The sequence below is a fragment of the Pipistrellus hanaki genome (genome assembly GCF_964339955.1).
Source record: "Pipistrellus hanaki genome assembly, chromosome: 11".
Classification (NCBI taxonomy): domain Eukaryota; kingdom Metazoa; phylum Chordata; class Mammalia; order Chiroptera; family Vespertilionidae; genus Pipistrellus; species Pipistrellus hanaki.
The window spans coordinates 45425355-45443559 of NC_140513.1; the positions used below are offsets into that span (position 1 = coordinate 45425355).

At 42.2% G+C, this 18205-nt stretch overlaps 1 protein-coding gene across 3 annotated transcripts in view; it reads left to right on the forward strand.

Moving 5' to 3' along the window:
• The window catches only part of KDM4C (lysine demethylase 4C), a 276437-nt gene that overhangs the window by 247565 nt on the left and 10667 nt on the right, over positions 1-18205 (forward strand). The gene's annotated exons all lie outside the window — the stretch shown is intronic.

Consider the following 18205-nt stretch of genomic DNA (forward strand, 5'->3'; position numbering starts at 1 on the left):
AAATAAATATTGTTTTCTAGGAGGTTCCGTAGCCTTCATCATCCTAAATAGTAGCCAGGTAAATGTAGACTCATCCCCTCAAATTCTTTTAATTAAATGAGAAATATATGGGGCCAGGGAACATAAAATGCAAATTCACCTATTCTTTCCTGTTACAATGAGCACATTTGAATCCCTTTATTACATCTTTTTCTTTGTGCTTAAATAAAGAACATGGCATTTACTAACCTGCCCTGACAGTGGCATCTGTGATCTGGCAGGTGTTTCGTACAGCAGTACCAAAAGTCACACAGAAAAAGGGCTGTGACTTATACTGTTTCTTAACCATGGTTTGGAATGAACATACGTGTGTGTGTGTGTGTGTGTAAGCATGCGCACCCATCTACTTGTCTGTCTCCTGTTTCCTCGGTCCTCTCAGGGAACCCTTGGGGATTACTCAGAGGGCCAGGTGAATGTGTCTCAGGAGCCTGTTTCTAGCAGAATATTTCACAAGAGAAACAGTTTTCATGGAAGGGTTTTTGAAACAGAGATCAACCAGATAACTGGGGCCAGGGTTAGTCTAGTTGTCATCTTGTTACCCTTATGTGCTCAAGGGAAGTATCATTTTGGGGAGCCAGGCCTCAATACTGTCTTTGTAACTTCTAAGTGTGTTTGTATGTATTTAATATAATAAATATATTAAAAGTGTGAAGAGTGTGACTTTAGTCAGGTTGACACATAAATTAATCCTCACAAATGTATGATCCTGATGCACTTTAGAAGATTCTTTTTTTTTTTAATATATATTTTATTGATTTTTACAGAGAGGAAGGGAGAGAGATAGAGAGCTAGAAACGTCGATGAGAGAGAAACATCGACCAGCTGCCTCTTGCACACCCCCTACCGGGGATGTGCCCGCAACCAATGTATATGCCCCTGACCGGAATCGAACCTGGGACCTTTCAGTCCGCAGACCAACGCTCTACCACTGAGCCAAACCGGTTTCAGCTAGAAGATTCTTTACCTTGTGGGGCCAGGAGCTCAGATTCTGTGGCAGAGAGTAATTTTCCTTTCCGATGAAACAGTGGCCACGTTGTTTTAGCTGGTTTGTAGCTTTCTGTCAATCCAGTCCATTAGCCATGCACTTGGTCCTGGTCATTGTCCAGGCTCCACAAGGTGAAGTCATGGGGTTCTAAGGCAAGCTTTTAAAGGATTTTCCAAGGTTGGTTGGGGTCTGTGCTTCTCACTGAGATTAATGAAAGCAATACAATTAAATGCCAGTATAGTATGTCACCTAGACTTCAGTTTGAAATCGGAGAACTTGTTGTTAAACTTTAAGGCATATTGGATGACTGTAATTAAGTACATAAAAATTATATTGATTCCCCTATATGATATAATGTAAATATTTTTACATCGTCATTGTTAGGCCATGTGGTTTAATTCCTGTGGTCATCCCACTTCTACTTTTGATATTCCTCTGCACTAATGTATACAATGTGCTTACCAGGTGTGAGTGCTGTTGGAAAGGTTCTTTTCTCAAATTCAGTGTGACGTCAGTGTTACTGGCTACTGAAGAATGAGCTTCTCTAAGCTGTGGTGCTTGCTAGCTAGCACTGCTGTAAGGGAATAGCACCATTCCAGTTGTTTAACTCTGAAATCAGATTTAGAATATCAAATTTAATCATCCCAACTATTTATGTATGTCATGAATATCTTCCCCTTTGAAGCCTGATGCTTTAGTAAGGAAAGTCACATTCCCTACTTATAGAATCACTGATTACAAATCATTTTCTAAACCCAGAGAAGAGGACCTTTCAGGCAGCCCAGCCTGTCCGTGTTTTAAAATAAGTTTGCCAAGGATTAAAATGCCCATGTTAGGCTTACGTGACTAGAGAGAGTATTTGAAGCTGTAGAGAGAAACGTTCCTTGGACTACCAGGAAATTTATTTCCATACCTTTATTTCTGTGATAGCTAGAAAAATGTCCAAAAATTCTTCTCTCCACGGTGCACCTGCAGAATGTATGTATCAGCCCAGTTACACTCAGCATGCAATCTGTAGCTGTCAGGGGCAGTAATAAAAGATGTATTGCAACATGCCTCCACCTGTTGGTCTATGAAATTGCGACACACTTCCTGATGAATTTTTTGTCTCCTACTATTTTGATGGGAATGAAAGTTGCCCACCCGAGAGAACTCAAGGAACACGGAGACTCTGGGTCCCCTTTTAAGCTCTGGCAGCCCATGCTGACACCAGAGTGACGACAGTTTCCTTTTGTCTGAACTTAGAGCTCATTTCCAGGAAGGAGGTTGGTGCATGGGATCTAGAGAGTTCGAGGACGAGCACTTGACATTCACCAGTGGGCGTGCGAAGAGAAACAGGACCATTTAGAGACTCGACAGCAAGAGTCCAACACTGCAATTTCCACGAGGACTCGCTGCATTTTTCAGCCTCGGCTGATGTGTGAAAGAAGCATGAGAGCTATATTCTTCAGCGTTGTAGGGGTGTATTGTCAAGGCCTTTAGTTCATGGGCTGTGTGGTGCGAACTGCAGTTCTTAGAGCTGTTTCTCTCTCTCAGGTGTTTTTAAAGCACATGGCTTAAACTTGTGAGCTTCCATTATTTTCTCCTCGTTTTCCTCGCCGTCTAGTTTATGCTGTCTTTTCTGGTCATGATGACATTCGGTTAGAAGACATGTTCTCAGAACTTGGTTCCTTCCTACTTGTTAGAGTAAACGGTGCCTGTGTGAGATTTCACACAAACAGCTTCCTGTTTACATTCTGCACGTAGGGGAGGGAGGCAAAAGAAAGCATCTGAGGGTCAGGGTTGAAAAACTAAGAAAAGAGTTGTTCCCAGCAGCAGTCTCTACTGTGGGACCCCGGGAAGCACGTTCAGATTCCTCCTGGCTCCTCAGGGTTGAGGTTCCCTGATTTTCAAGTCAGGTGAATGAGTTGTACCTCATTCCAGACCATCTATTCTGTTTCCTCCAGACTTATGCCTCTAACAACCTTCCTTCCCCCTAAACCTCTACTGCGGTCTTTCTAGAATCAATGGAAATTTGCCAGGGAAGGTTCTGGAACTTTGTTGGTTGGTGGTTCTTCAGGAGTGGTGCACATGGCATCTTACTGTTCAGGAGCAAAGCCCTTTCTAAACTGAGGACCTGGGAACCTATGAGGTGAAGGTATCCTCAAATTCCCACTACCTGTTTGCCAGCTCTTCTACCTTATCCTTCACCTCTCCCCAACCAGGACTTTGATAACACATCCCTGAAGATATTGGGCTCATAAATTAACAGAGCATATGTTCCTATTTGACCGTAGGGTTAAATTATTTTGGTAATAGAGTGATCTTAGATTATTATTTGGCAAATATATCCAGTAGAAGCCAATACTGTCTATTTAGTGATGAACTGACACTGCCCTCATTTTATTATTTCCTTTTTACATCTTATTTGAGTTTAGCTGATTTTATCAGGTGAGACAGAACCTGTACTAAATCTGGCCTTTTGTTTTACTGAACAAATTATATTTTGAGATCAGAGTATGTGGGTAAAGAGAGAACAATTATATAAGGAAACGTGGAAGGAGATGGATCCGATACATTTTTTTCTTTCACATCCTAATCTTTCCCACTGTCAGAAAATGCTCTCTGAAAGTGGGTGAAAACTTGGAAGCTGTGACCTGCTATAACCTTTGTTGGCTGTGTGTATTTCTGTAAATCAACCGCTTCACACCATCTGATTTCTTGGCTTCTATAAAATGGAGGATATTGACGTTTTTAAGTCTTCTATGATTTAGATATCTTATCCAGGGCCATTAAACATAAAAAATGTTTAACTCCTCTGATTGTTATAATAGTACAGTGTGTTGTATAATGATTTATACATGGTTTTTCAGGTATGAGTAGGATTTCCCACTAATAAATAATGCTGATGTGATCTGTGCTTGAAAAAGATGCCTTTTGCAAATTAATGGCTAATACTTTGTCAAAAGGGAAGAGGGTTTTAAATTTTGCATATTTCCAGTAGTATAGTTCTCAGGATATATGTATAGGTAACTGTTTTTAAAACATGCTTGATATTTACCTGTTTTAGCCATTAATTAAGAATAATGTGACCCAGTAATTCCTTTATATGTGATATTCTCTTTGGGGGATGGGGGAAATTACAGATAAAATCAAGTCTTCTAAAGCATTTTATCTGATTTATACCATAAAAGCAGTGATAGCACATAACAAACCAGGCTTTAGTGATTTCATGCTAAGTAACCAATAGCTGAAGCCCTGTTGAAATAGGAACTTTAAGAGAACTGTGAATGAATGTGAGTGCCATTAACAATAGGTGACATTCTATAATGAATATATATATATATATATATATATATATATATTATGCAAGAAGCCTTACAAGACCCTATAACTTTGCTAATTCTTCTCTTTTAAATATATTTTTATTGATTTCAGAGAGGAAGGGAGAGGGAGAGAGAGATAGAAACATCAATGATGAGAGAGTATCAGTGATTGGCTGCCTCTTGCACATCCCCTACTGGGGATTGAGCCCATAACCCGGGCATATGCCCTTGACTGGGAATCAAACTAAAGACCCTGCAGTCTGCAGGCTGATGCTCTACCCACTGAGCAAAACCAGCTAGATAACTTTGCTTCTTAGTAGGTATTTTATTCTCTTTTTGGCAAGGAATTTTTAAATGATTTGTGTATGAAATTTAATATTTTATTTAGAATTTTAAAATTTATTTCAATAATAGTAAAACCCCTTTCCTGTATTATTTATGCTGAAACAGTACCCTACATCATTATTTATGTTTTTTCAGGGTTTTGTTTGTTTTGTGTTGTGCTTTGCTTTTCTGTTTGTTTGCATGAAGTTGGAAGGGCAAATAACTAACCATTATCTAAGAGTAGGTTTCCTCCAGAAGTGGTATAATGAGGATAGGGAAGCAGGGTGAGTGGTGCTCAAGTCCTCTTCTTTCTCCAAGAATGAGGGGCTTGTATTTATGTGGGTGGTTGATGCTTCTTGTATTGAAGAAACTCCTGCAGGGAAGACCATTGATAAGCCATATCTGGGTACCTACAAATGGTGATTTGGTGATGTATGGATTCTGTAGTGAAGGGATATCTTACTCTTCCGTAAGCTGCCTTATTATTTTTTTTTCTTTTTTCTGTTTATAGTGTGTACCTATTCTGGAATTATGATGATGAGAAATAAAATAGAAATGGTTTGAGCTCTCATGGAATTTATAACCTACTGGGAAAGAATAACATTTGACAGTCACACTAATAAAAATGTACTCCAAACTGAGATAAATCCTGGGGTGATAGGAATATAATCCTGTAAGAACATGTAGTAGAAAACAAACAAACCTATCTAGATAAGCGATCAGTGTGAGAGCTAAGATTTTCTGGATGTGTTAACTAAAGACAGAGGGAGAATATTCCAGGCAAAGCATGCACAGGCTGTTGGCAGAAAGGAGTTGCTCAGGTTGCTAACAGAGGTAAGTGATGAGGCTAGTGGAGGAGAAAAGGGCCAGACTAGGTTAGGATTTGAAGACCAGGTTATAGAATTGAGTCTTTACTCTAAGAGAAGGGGAAGCCATTGATAGTCTTTTTTAAAAAATATATTTTATTGATTTTTTTCCATAGAGAAAGGGAGAAGGATAGAAAGTTAGAAACATCGATGAGAGAGATACATTGATCAGTTGCCTGCACACCCCCAACTGGGGATGTGCCCACAGCCAAGGTATATGCCGTTGACCAGAATTGAACCTGGAATCCTTCAGTCAGCAGGCTGACACTCTATCCACTGAGCCAAACTGGTTAGGGCCCATTGATGGTCTTTACGCAGAAAGCAACATGCAGGCATTTCTATGAAGCATTTCTTTGGCTATAGTGGAAAAGATAAATTAGAGAGTGATGGTAGTGATGCTGGGAGGCTGGTTAGTTGAGCATTGCAGTAGATCAGAGGAAATAATGTAGCTTGGACTAAGTTAGGAGAAGTGGAAGAATCTGAAACACACCTAAGGAGAATCGTTTTTGGTGGGGAGAGGTGCTTGTTCCCATCTGTGGCCTATCAAAGTGGGCTCATTACGATATCTGGAGAAAATGAATTTTCTGAGACTTGCATGGGAGAAATGAGGTATTGTAAAAGGCTTTTCTTGTGGAATTACAACCCTGGGTTTCTAAGGTCCCATTTCCCTTTGTTCTGCCAAGGAAGAAGTCCCATTTTGCTTTTCACTGGCTAAAAATCAGAGCCAGTGACTAGAGCTTTTGCTCCATTTTGGAAAAGGTGTCCAGTATAGCATCAGGCTAGCTTAGTTGTATTCCCAGCTGCAGTCCATTAGTCTATTGTATGTGGGGTCCTGGGTGTGGGTGGCTGTGGGTGTAGCAGAGTGATGGTTAATTTACATATTACTCTTTTATTAGGTAGGATTGCATATGTACATTGTTGTGCATAACATGCCCATGGCTGGCTAAAGTTCAAGAAATTCAGCTCTAGCCAGTTTGGCTCAGTGGATAGAGCATTGGCCTGAAGACTGAAGGGTCCCCAGTTCAATACAGGTCAAGGGTACATGCCTGGGTTGCAGGCTCGATCACCAATGGGGGCGTGCAGGAGGTAGCTGATGAATGGTTCTCTCTCATCATTGATGTTTCTATCTCCCTCTCCCTTCCTCTCAGAAATCAATAAAAATATATTTTAAAAAAATACTGACGGGTATGAGATGAAAGTACAAGTAGTCCTGTAGCCCCCCCAATCTGGGTGCAGTCCCAAGGTGTTTCAAGTGCAGAGATAAACCACGAATGTGTGTGAGCGCACACGTGTGCAGATCTTTGTTTGTTTGAATGCACCTGGCATCATGTTGACTTGCTAAAAGCGAAAACGCTAAGAATCACATTCTGGATACCATTAATGTTACTGCTAATTAGTTGTTAGTGATGTTTGTTTAAAACTGGTGTTTAAACTGGTAGTTTGGCAAAGCTGTCACCTTTTATGTTCCTCTACTTCCACGTTTATTTTTCACAGCATCATCCCTGGGGGCTTGTTCCCCACCTCTTATTTTTACCTATAAAAGCCAGGCTCAGCTGTTCTGGCTCCATCAACACCTCCTCTGACCCCCTGTTTCATATGCCTGGATATCCTGCCCTCTCTCCCCCCATTTGGCATATTTTTGGCTCACAGTTGCCAGTACATGCAAATCTGTATCAATTCAATACTATGGGTGTTTGTTTCAAGGAAAGTAACAGGAAGCTAAGTTAAAGAGAGAGAGAAAGAGAGAGAGAGAGAGAGAGAGAGAGAGAGAGAGAGAGAGAGAGAGAGAGAGAGAGAGAGTGTTAGTTCTTTTTGGGGGAGAGGAGGAGGAGGAGAGGGATATTGGGAAAAAAATCATAATTGAAATATTAATTAACTGACTACTGAGTGATCATTAAGCAAATCAGATTATAGCAAGAATCAGGCTTCAAAGAAAGATTAACATCTGGCATGAAAAAGAACAGAGAAGTCAGTGTTTCAAAGGTTCGATATTTATCAGGAAAAGGGCATAAAATAATCCTCACTGTAATGCTGAAGCAGGCATTCTAAGCTAGAGCGTGATCAGTAAAAGCCAAATTCACTGCCTTCCTCTAATGTATTCTTAAGCTTTTGGATTAAAAGCTCATGTTTGGATAAATCTGACAATGGTGTGTTATCTACATACTATTTTCATTCTTGTCTGGAAACCTACAAAAGGCAATATTCTCCTTAATTTCACATTAAGATTATTTCGATTTGACAGTCTTTTGACAACACAAGAATCATTTGGGGAGTTTCGGAAATTTCTGCTTTCCCTGTAGGGGTAATAATGTTGAGTAAATAGATTGATGCATTATCCTCTCCTCAACCGTCTTATTTATCTGTCTCCCATTTAGCCTGTGAGGAAAGAGGCTGGTAGTAATTACATCCTGTTCACGAGACAGTCTGTTATGAACATGATTGTTTAAGTTTATGCATTTCCATTAAATCTGAAAGGAAGGACACATTAAATGAACAGAGATAGAAGCAGTAGCTTACATGGAAAGTGTTTATAGAGTAGAACTGCTTCCATTGCGTTGCCATACTCAGGCACACATTTGTAACTTTGAGGCCATTCTGGATTACTTCATTTGTACATATATACTTCAGGATTCTCTGCTTCTGAATTTAATATAATGTGAGCCGACATTTTTTTTGACAAATCATGTCCTCCCAAATCCTTTTGTTTTTCTTCACCCCTTTCTGGTTCTCCTTTTTAATCCCCTCATTAAAATCATCTCCAGATGTTACTCATTTGCTTAAAACCTTGCACTGCTGGCTGTGAAATTCAAAGTTAAATTGTAGCTATCTCTTGGTGCGTCGTCGTCGTGACTCTGTGCAAGTCATTTCATTTTTTGGTCCTTCTCTTTAAAATGGGGGCATTCGACCTAGGAGCTCTCCAGGCCTCCTCTGCTTCTGGTCGGGGAGAAAAGCAATTGTCCGTAATCAGCTCTGACTGTAAGCATGGGAATGTCCCTGGCCAACTGTCGGCTCTTCTGCGCGCACACACTCTCCTTTTACAATTCCAGGCCTGAAAGGCTACCTCTGTGGGAACCGTGAGGCCAGAAGCTGGGAATAGCTGTTTATATGGGTCATAACTCCACGCTACATGGCTGTCTGTCATTTGGGTACGGCAATGTCATCTGGAGACCAAGCTATTCTTAGGTTTCAGCCCAGGCGTAATTAATCCTACACTTTTTGCTTCACCCATTTGGGTTAAGTTAAAGCAGACCTTCTGTGTGCCCACCAGAAAGTAAGGTGGTGCTGCATGAGGAGGTCTCCTCCTTGGTGTGTTGATCCAGGAGGATGCTCCCTTTCTTTGACCACAGAAGCTGGTATTATGAAGAGCGAAGGGAGGATAGCCAGAGAGTGACTGGGGCTGGATTAAGGGAAGTGACTGTCATCCGTGTCTGATCTTTCTCCCATTCTTTTCCATACTTCATTCCCAACACTTGAGTGAAAAAGAGAGCACTTAGACAAGGGCTTGGGACATTTCAGAGCCATAATCCTCGCTCTGCCTGTCATTTCCAGTGGGCAGGTCTTTCCATGAGAGAATCTTAGCCACGATGTCTCTTGTTTAGAAGTTCTGAGTAGATACGGTTCAAATCAGGGCTGCTGTATAAATAAGACTGGCTAAGGGGTAAGCGTGCAGTCCCCTCCCACCGCAGCCTTTAACCCCCCCCATTCCCCGCCCCCCCCCCCCCCTCCTCCTCTGTGACTCCCTCAAACTCCCACCCACTCCAGGCAGTTTCCTCTGCCATCCACTGGGGAGTGGTCCTCAGGCCCTTTGTTGAATACTGCAAGCGAAAGGTAGCTCACTACCAATTTATTGCTGTAATCATTAGGAAGCATTGACTTATTTGTGTGAATTCTAAATACTGCCTCTGAAGCATGGAACTGAGTGTGAAATCTCAGAGGGAAGATGAGGTCGGGGCGGTGTAACCAACAAAAGACTTTGTATGCATATATGCATAACCCATGGACACAGACAATAGGGTGCTGAACTACTGGGGCAGGGGGGCAGTGGTGGGGAAAAGCGTACATATGTAATACTTTCAGCAATGAAGAATTATTTAAAAATAAATAAATACTGCCTCTGAAATACCCCAAGAGCCATTCTTGCTTTGTGACCTCTAGAGCAAAACTGACAAAAAACAAATAAAGACAAGCAAACAAAACACACCAAAACACATTCTCTCCTCACTCACAGCTCTTTCTGTGCCTGTAGAGAGCTATCAGCTTTCTCCCGAGTCTTCGCAAATCCAAACCAAACCGAGCTCCTGCCTGAATCACTTAGTACATATTTGTTGTGACAAGGAATGAATGATTTAATGAAAAAGTGGTTTTCAGAGTGCTTTTCCTCCGGGAGACTCAGGATGGAATTTTTTGGATGATGTCCCACTCAAAATGTTGCTCTGAGGTGTGAGAACGCTGTGCCAAACCCTGACCACGCAGGCAGGCAGCTCTGCTCCTTTGATCTGGCCACCAGACACCACCCCCCTGCAGCCAGGAGGAGAGCGCCATGAATATTCACGCAGCTATTAAAATCATGTTTTCACAGGGTAGTTAATGGCCTCATATAATACATGGAAAAAATCAGGCTCAAAATCGGACATACAGTATGATCCCAATTACATATAAAATATAAATATGCAAAGGGAAAAATCCTCAAAGGAAATGCATCAGAATGTTACTGATGATTTCTGGAGAGTGTAATCATAGGTGATTATGATTTTCAACTTTACCACCTTCTTATAGTTTCAAATGAGCATGTTTTATTTTTATAATCAGGAAAAAAATTATTTTTTTTAAAAAGACCCTTCTGAGAATTCCTTAAATTGTGACTCATTTTCCTAATCTGGTTTCTTTCACATTCTTGTGTCAAATTTTCATGTTAGTTCTCCCATATCTTGAGGTATCTTGAAGTCCGCTGAGACGCAGTAACCACATACTATGCTAGTAATCGTTCTGTAAAAGCTTCTGCTTTACGTTGTAGTTCTATACATAGCAATTCTTACACTTACCTTTCTTTTTTATTTAAAATTTTATTGAACTTGTTGGGGTGACATTGGTTTAAATCATATAGGTTTCAGGTGTACAGTTCCATAATTCATCACCTGTATATTGTATTGTGTGCTCACCACACCAAGTTTTGTTACTTATTTTTATTTATTTATTTTTAAATATATTTCATTGATTTTTTTTTTACAGAGAGGAAGAGAGAGGGATAGAGAGTTAGAAACATCGACGAGAGAGAATCATCGATCAGCTGCCTCTTACCACCTCCCCTCTCCCCCCTGGGGATGTGCCCGCAACCAAGGTACATGCCCTTGACTGGAATTGAACCTGGGACCTTTCAGTCCACAGGTCGACGCTCTATCCACTAAGCCAAACCGGTTTCGGCTTGTTACTTATTTTAATGCCTGCCTTTTCCACCAGAGGTGGATGAAGTAAAAAACCACATCTGTGTTTCTGACCACTGATTCTAGAGCACAAGAGGTGTTTGCACACGAGGTGCTGAGTGAACGCCTGCCCCGATGTCCTGTGTAACCCGGGGCATGTCATGCACTTCTCCATTGTGTGGGGGTTAACACCTGCCTGCCTACTAGGCTGGGTTTTTTGGGTTTCAACTAGGATAACATTGACTGGTCTTGTATAGCAGGCTATTGGCTTCTCTCTGCATTCTTTCTTCACAATTTTAAATCTCAGGCATCACCTTCTACCAAGGTTTTTTGTCCCCTTCCTGTCACCCTCCGGATGCTCCCTGTTGATATAAATCACATCCAGTCACAGTTTACATCAAATTTTCCAGTGCTTTGTTTTTCTATTCTCTTTTAAATTATAGGGTGTCCCAAAAAATGTTTACACACTTAATTCCAACCGGTTAAATCCATAAAGAAAGAAGCATCAATGGAGCTATATCAGCTATTAGGCATGTATACATTTTTTGGGAGACATTCTGTATATTATCTATAATTCTATCAACCATCTGGTAAGGTTGTATTATCATCTCCATTTGACTGATGAGGAAGCCAAGGCATAGAGAGGTAAGATGGCTTTTAGGCCCAGGCAGTGTGACTCGGGACACTGGAAGCACTCATCTATGCTGCTTCCACGTGCCTGTCCTGTCAGTCCAGTGTGTGCTCTAGGCGTTGAAACATACAGAAGGGGGACTTGCAGAAAGAGGGCCAGCGCTGGCTGGTGCTGCGCTCTGATCTCAAAGCATTTCTTCTCCCCTCTCTCCTCCCCCACCCCCGTGTGGTGTGTGAGCACAGGGCAGTCTTCTTTCCTCACAAGGCTTATCTTGATCATTATCCTGTCATCTTTTTTTTTTCTTTCCAGATTTTGGAACTGACCTTCATTTTAAGAAACCACTATAGATATTCCCCTCCTGCCTGTCTTTCTCCATTTTGCAACCTAAGTTTTTATTGACACAATAAATATTTATATTCCCTCATGCATCTAGCCTCTTCCAATAGCTACAAATAGGGGGAAGACCTGTCCTCTGCAGATGGAATCCTTTCCCCTTATTTGGGTGTGTGGAGAGTTCATCCTAGGGTCCTCATGCATTAGTGTCTGCAGGAAAAGTGAGAGGAGGAGGCAGCCACCCAGAGCAGTCCTTAAATGTGGGCTTCCTGTCTTTCCATGTGGGAAGGGTTGGATGTGTAGCAGACAACCATACAACCCTGGGCATGGGAGTTGACACCAGTTATCTTAATCCATAAATTTGAGGTAAATGCTGGGATTATTATTGGAATCGTTGAAATACAATGTATACAGCAGTAGGATAGCGCCCAGCACATAATAAACTCGCTGGTGGTGTTTGTGACTGTGGTTATTTTTGTTGTTGGTGGTGGCCAGTAACTTGTAGTCAGCACCCATCTTCTATGCCTTTAGCAAAGGAGAGGTTATTAAAAAGACCATCTAAAGGAAGTACCAGAAAGCTTTAAACATATAAACCTCCTCTTCAAGTAGTTTGTATATCAAAGGCTTTTAGGAATTGAACTTGAAAGACTGTGTTTTGGCCCCTGGTGAGACGGGCATCAGACTTAGGACCGTGGGCGGGATCATCCAGAGCTCTCTTTGAGAGGCTGAGACGGGTTGGGCCACAGCACTGGCCCCCTGGCTTGGCCACACCACTCAATCTAGTCAGTGCGACAGCCTGGCCAATGACATGGAATTGCTGGTGGCAGAGGCTCCGACAGTGCTCCTGCAAAACACTGCTGGCCCTGCCAGCTCGCTCCCCGGGCCCTGTCTGTAAGGACTGCTTTCCTGCTCGCACCTCAGCTTACCTAGCCAGGTCAGTGCAGGAGAGTCCAAATGGGGACTGCGATTAATTCAGCGTACATGGTGGGTGATATAGTGCCTCGTATTGTAGATATTCATGTGTATGTTTGAGTCTCCTGTTGAACTCCAAAGTTCTTGGTAGCAAGGACTTCAAAAGGACCATTTTCGTCTTGTTTTTCCAATGCTGAGCTCAGTGCTAGGCACAGAGGAGGCACTCAGTATATGCCAGAGTGAGGAAGAAAAGAGGGAGAGAGAAAAGGAGGGGCAAGTCCTCGTCATACTCTCCAGTTTCTAGAATGCAGAGAACCTTTGTTGGCTTTCAGAGCCTCCAGCCTTGTCCTGTGTGCCCGCATATGCTCACTACCGCCCTGCCCTCCCTCACATGCCCTTTTGTTTAGATCAGCTCCTCAGTGTCACCCCTGACTCTGGTTATCGACCTTTCCATGCTACTTCTCTTCAAAAAACCAGAAAGTTAATTTCCAAAGAAACTGCCTAACTTTATATACCTTTTGAAGCTTTTGCATGCCAGAATCTCATCTGTTTCTAATAGCATAAGGAGTTAACTTCTCTTTTTTTTTTTTTTTTAAAAAAATATGTTATTAATTTTTTACAGAGAGGAAGGGAGAAGGATAGAGAGTTAGAAACATCGATGGGAGAGAAACATCGATCAGCTGCCTCTTGCACACCCCCTACTGGGGATGTACCCGCAACCAAGGTACATGCCCTTGACCAGAATCAAACCTGGGACCCTTCAGTCCACAGGCTGACACTCTATCCACTGAGCCAAACCGGTTTCGGCAATAAATAAGAAAAATCTCAAATAATTTAAGTTTACACCAAAAGAACTAGAAAAAAGAACAACAAATGCAGTCCAAAGTGAGTAAAAGAATGGAAATAATAAAGATCAGACAGAAATAAATGAAATAGAATCTAAAAAAGCCCAGTATAAAAGGTCAATGAAACCAAAAGCTCATTCTTTGTAAAACAACAAGGTTTATATACACTGTTACAAACTAATGAAGAAAAAAAGAGACAGGATACAAATAAATAAAATGAGAAACGAAAGAGAAGTAACAACTGACACCAAAAGGATTGTAAGAAAATATTATGAACAACTACATGTCAATAAATTGGACAAACAGGACAAAATGGATCAATTCATAGAAACATACAATCGACTAAAAGCAGCCCAGGAAGGACATAGCCACCTGCCCGTGTGGTCAGCCTGAACCTGGACTGTGCCCTCAGCTGAAGCTGCTGCCTTCTGAGAGCGTCCTCTCCTCTTCCGTCTCTCCGCATCCCTGGCCAAAGGTTGGACATCCTGGGCAGGGGAGCCCGCTGGCCAGGCCCCTGCCAGTGTTTGCTGCCAGGGAAGCAGGCAAAGAAGTATCTGGCGTTTTCCAGCATCAGAAATGTCAGGCCAGCTCAGCTCCCACTTAGACTCTGAAGGGGAGAAAGGGATTCAGGTGCTGGGCAGCCAAACAAATGACAGATAGCCAGTCTGATTGGTACCTGGCTGTCAGTCAGTCTTGTTCACCCCTGCCAGAGCCCAGTAATGAGCAGGCGATTACCCCTCAAAATGCCAGCAGCTGCCAGCACCCGTTTGCTCCTGGTCACTTAAGCATTTTTCCTAAGCAGAGGCCGTCACAGGCTCCAAACTAGATGTGGATTAATGGCCGGGCATTCACACACTGAGTCTTCACCTGGTGCAGCTGCACTGATAGGGCTGCCTGCTTCGTTCATACCGGATAGGAGTAGAGGTGGGCATGGGTGGGGAGGAGGGTGTAAGGCAGGTAACTGTCAAGGACAGCAGCTTGTAAAAGTTTGTGCCCAGAATAGCTCCAAGAACACAGCTTCAGAATTCAGATAATCAGACTGGCAATTGGCTTTTCTCTGTGGTAGGTGGAGCAATACAGGCGTTTGGCTTGACATTGGCAGGAATGTATGAACAGTCTTCTTGCCCGGATCAGTGACCCATCTCAGTCCTTTAATCATAGTCCTTTAATCAAAGCCGAAAGTCCACCCTTGACTGTGATTATTATTTTCACATCATCTATTTAGTATTCTAGCTACTGGCTTAGTGGCAGCTCCAGACACCTGTGTCCCCGTGGACAGGACTCTGGCAGATTTTTAGGGACTTTTATACATCTCTGGAGGCAACACTGCAAATGGTAAACAGCTATTTTTGTCAGGTGAGGGCAAACTGCTTCTGAGGGTCTAGACAGCAACGGAGAAAAATGCATTAGTCGGTGTTTTTAATGCATGTAATTTTCCAGCAGAGGTGTGTGCTTGCTCCAGCAGCACATTACCAGCTGCATTAGGAGAGCCCTTGTTAGCACGTGCATCCTGTAATGTAACATCTCAGATCCCAGAATCCTTTTAAAGACTCGCCCAGTCACTCAGGACTGTGGGAGAGGGGGCTGGAGGCTCCGTTTTCCCATGTGTGCCAGAGGGTGGGACCACACTTTAAGACTCTTGTGCTTGCCGATTCCTCGGGCACAGCCTGGGACATGGGAGCCAGCGGAAGACCTTTAAAACAGGGTCACACTGTGGTTTTCCACAAACTAAATCCTCTCGTGTTCAGACATTTTATTTTTCATTCCTTTTATTTGTAACATAAGATTTTTTCCTCCCGCATGAAAACTTACTCAGAAACTCAATCTGTAAATCAAAGGTTGTGTTCTGATTGAAGTAATCATGGGGGCCAAAGCTGACATGCTCCGTGCCTATTTCAGCCCCTCAGGGCCCCTGTGGCCCCACCCCTCGGAGCTGGGGAGCTCAGTGTGTCAGGCCTCGGGGTGCAGACAGAATGCCCCCTGTCTGCTGTGGGTTGGGGAGCTGGACACTGTTGATCCCTCTAATGGCTCACACTGTCAGTGGTCAGTAAATAGATATTAGATTAGTGATTGTGACAGTAGCTTCGGCTTTGGAGGGATCAGGAAAACCTAAATATCACACCTTTCAACTCCTCCTCATTAGCTCAAATGTTCCTGGCTTCATTTCTGTGTAAAAGCTTTATACTCCACGTAGCCATAGAAAGTCTCTGGCGAACTCAAACTGAGACATCTGATGAATTGAAGCCATTTCTCTATGGAGGAAACTACCCTGTTTCCCCGAAAATAAGACAGTGTCTTATATTAATTTTTTCTCCCAAAGTTGCGCTAGATCTTATTTTTAGGGGATGTCTTATCTTTCCATGCTCTAAGTCTTATTTTCGGAGGATGTCTTATTTTTGGGGAAACACAGTAGATGCTACAGAAATAACTCTTTGTGTATTACTATGAGTGCCTTAAATCTACTTGGAAAGTAGCTAGGATTTAAATACTGAATAATACTCTCTAAATGAATACATCTGCAAATCAAATCTATCCACTTCCAGCTAAGGGATCTGGCCAAGGGTAAGGTGGCTCTCATGACATTGAAGAGTGCCTCCTGGTGGTGCAGAAAAATTTTATATTGTTGGTTTGTGTTTCTTTTCCTTTATTTTTCTACTAAGGATAAAGAAAAAAAAGAGTTCTAAAAGCTAGAAGGTTGAAGAAGCAAGCTGAAATCTCTTACCTAGATTTTGACATGGAAGAGTATGAGTTGAATTTGATCTTTGTGGCTGATAAAGCCCAAAGCTAAGCTGTGGCTGAGTAAGGTCTTAGAGGCCAGGCCCCTTCAAGGTCCAAATTAGGGTTTGTTCTGATTAAAGGGTTGATTGACAAAGAGTAAGAAAGATATCAAGCTGTATCTCAGGCATGTGGTTCTCAAACACCTTTAAAAAAAAAAAAAATCAAAACAAAACTGTTTCTCATTTGATGATGTTGCATACATTTCATTCATTAATAAAGCTATGGTTTTATTATAAATACTTCAAATAAACTTTATACTTTGCTAATCCATATTTCTGTGGCCATTGCCACATTATGGTGACATGGTACCTAAAATTGCAGGTCAGGTGTATTTGGGAGAGTTATTTTAAAGGCTAGAGCACTTTTGTTGAAGGTTAAAACTGTAAAACTAAGGTCCTAACTCTCCTGCTTGGTGGTGGTTTTTTGGTGGATGAGTAAATGGGGAGTGTACCCCCCATCTTCCCTGAGGCCTTGACTTAATCTCTGTTGGGAGTGAAGAAGGCTCCAATAAATAGAACTTATCCTCCTCAAGGAAAAGCAATATACAGAGACAAAGAAGCCAGGATTTGGAGATTTAAAAAATCTTTATTAAAAGTAAAGCAGATATTATAGAGTGTGGCTTAAATCTGTAGGCAAAGAGGTTTCCTAATATTGGCTCTGTGATTAGACAGACCTCCTAGGACACCATCAGCTCTTCTTGGGGGAAGGAGCAGAGCAGAGTAAGTTCTCTGCCCACAGGGTGGCTCCAAAGAGAAAGGGAAAGTGAGGGGTTCAGATGGAGTTACCTAAGTGCCCTGGCTCACAGCCTCCGGTTATCTCAACACATTGAAACAAAAATGTTTTTATTTGATTTTTTTTTTTTTAGAGAGAGGAAGGGAAAGGGAGAGAGAAATATCAACATCAATAGGCTACCTCCTGCAGACCTCCTACTGGGTATCGAACCCACAACCCAGGTATGTGCTCTGACTGGGAATCGAACCGTGACCTCTTGGTGCATGGTTCGACACTCAACCATTGAACCACGTCGTCCACTCTCCGCACATTTTTTATAGTACCCCCAGGCCAAAAGAAATACCAAAAGGTTCAATCAATTAAGTTCCGTCTCAACAAGTTAACAGTAGTAAGTGTTGCTATGTTTTTGAAAATATCCCACAGAGCCCCTGCGAGTTTGCTGTGGCAGCCAAGGCACCATGGAGCATATTTGGAAAATGCACTCTCCTTCAGAACTCACCAATAAAAATAAGTCACTCTTTATTCTCTTAGAAGAGTGAATGAACGAGGGAGTAGAAGAAAGGCCAGGAGCATTACTCTAATGGAGCTTCCTGCACGCGGAAGGAAATTTGAGGAGAGGGAAGAAACATACTCTTGTCCCAGAGCATCACCACAGCGTCCAGGTTTCGGCTCAGAGTTAGCCCAGAACTGATGTGGCCCCTAACCCAGGAGACTGGACGGCATGTATTGAGAAGTTACACCTTCCAGTGTTCTTAGTACCACGTACACGTTTGGAAGGGAAGTGGAAAGCGAAGGGATAAACCCAGGGGCATAGATGGAATACATTTCTACAGCCTGCCCTTTCAATTCTGCATGCCCGAAGTCAAATATTATGAAGGCTGAGAATAAACTCATTTTTATTGGCCTAAGTTCGATACAGACAGTCAATTCTGCTGAGCCTCTAAGCTTTCTTTTTCTTTGTCCATAGCTCTAAATGGAAGCATAGCCTATGGAGGGAAAAATGAATAGCTGAGCTTTTCATATATACTCCGACCC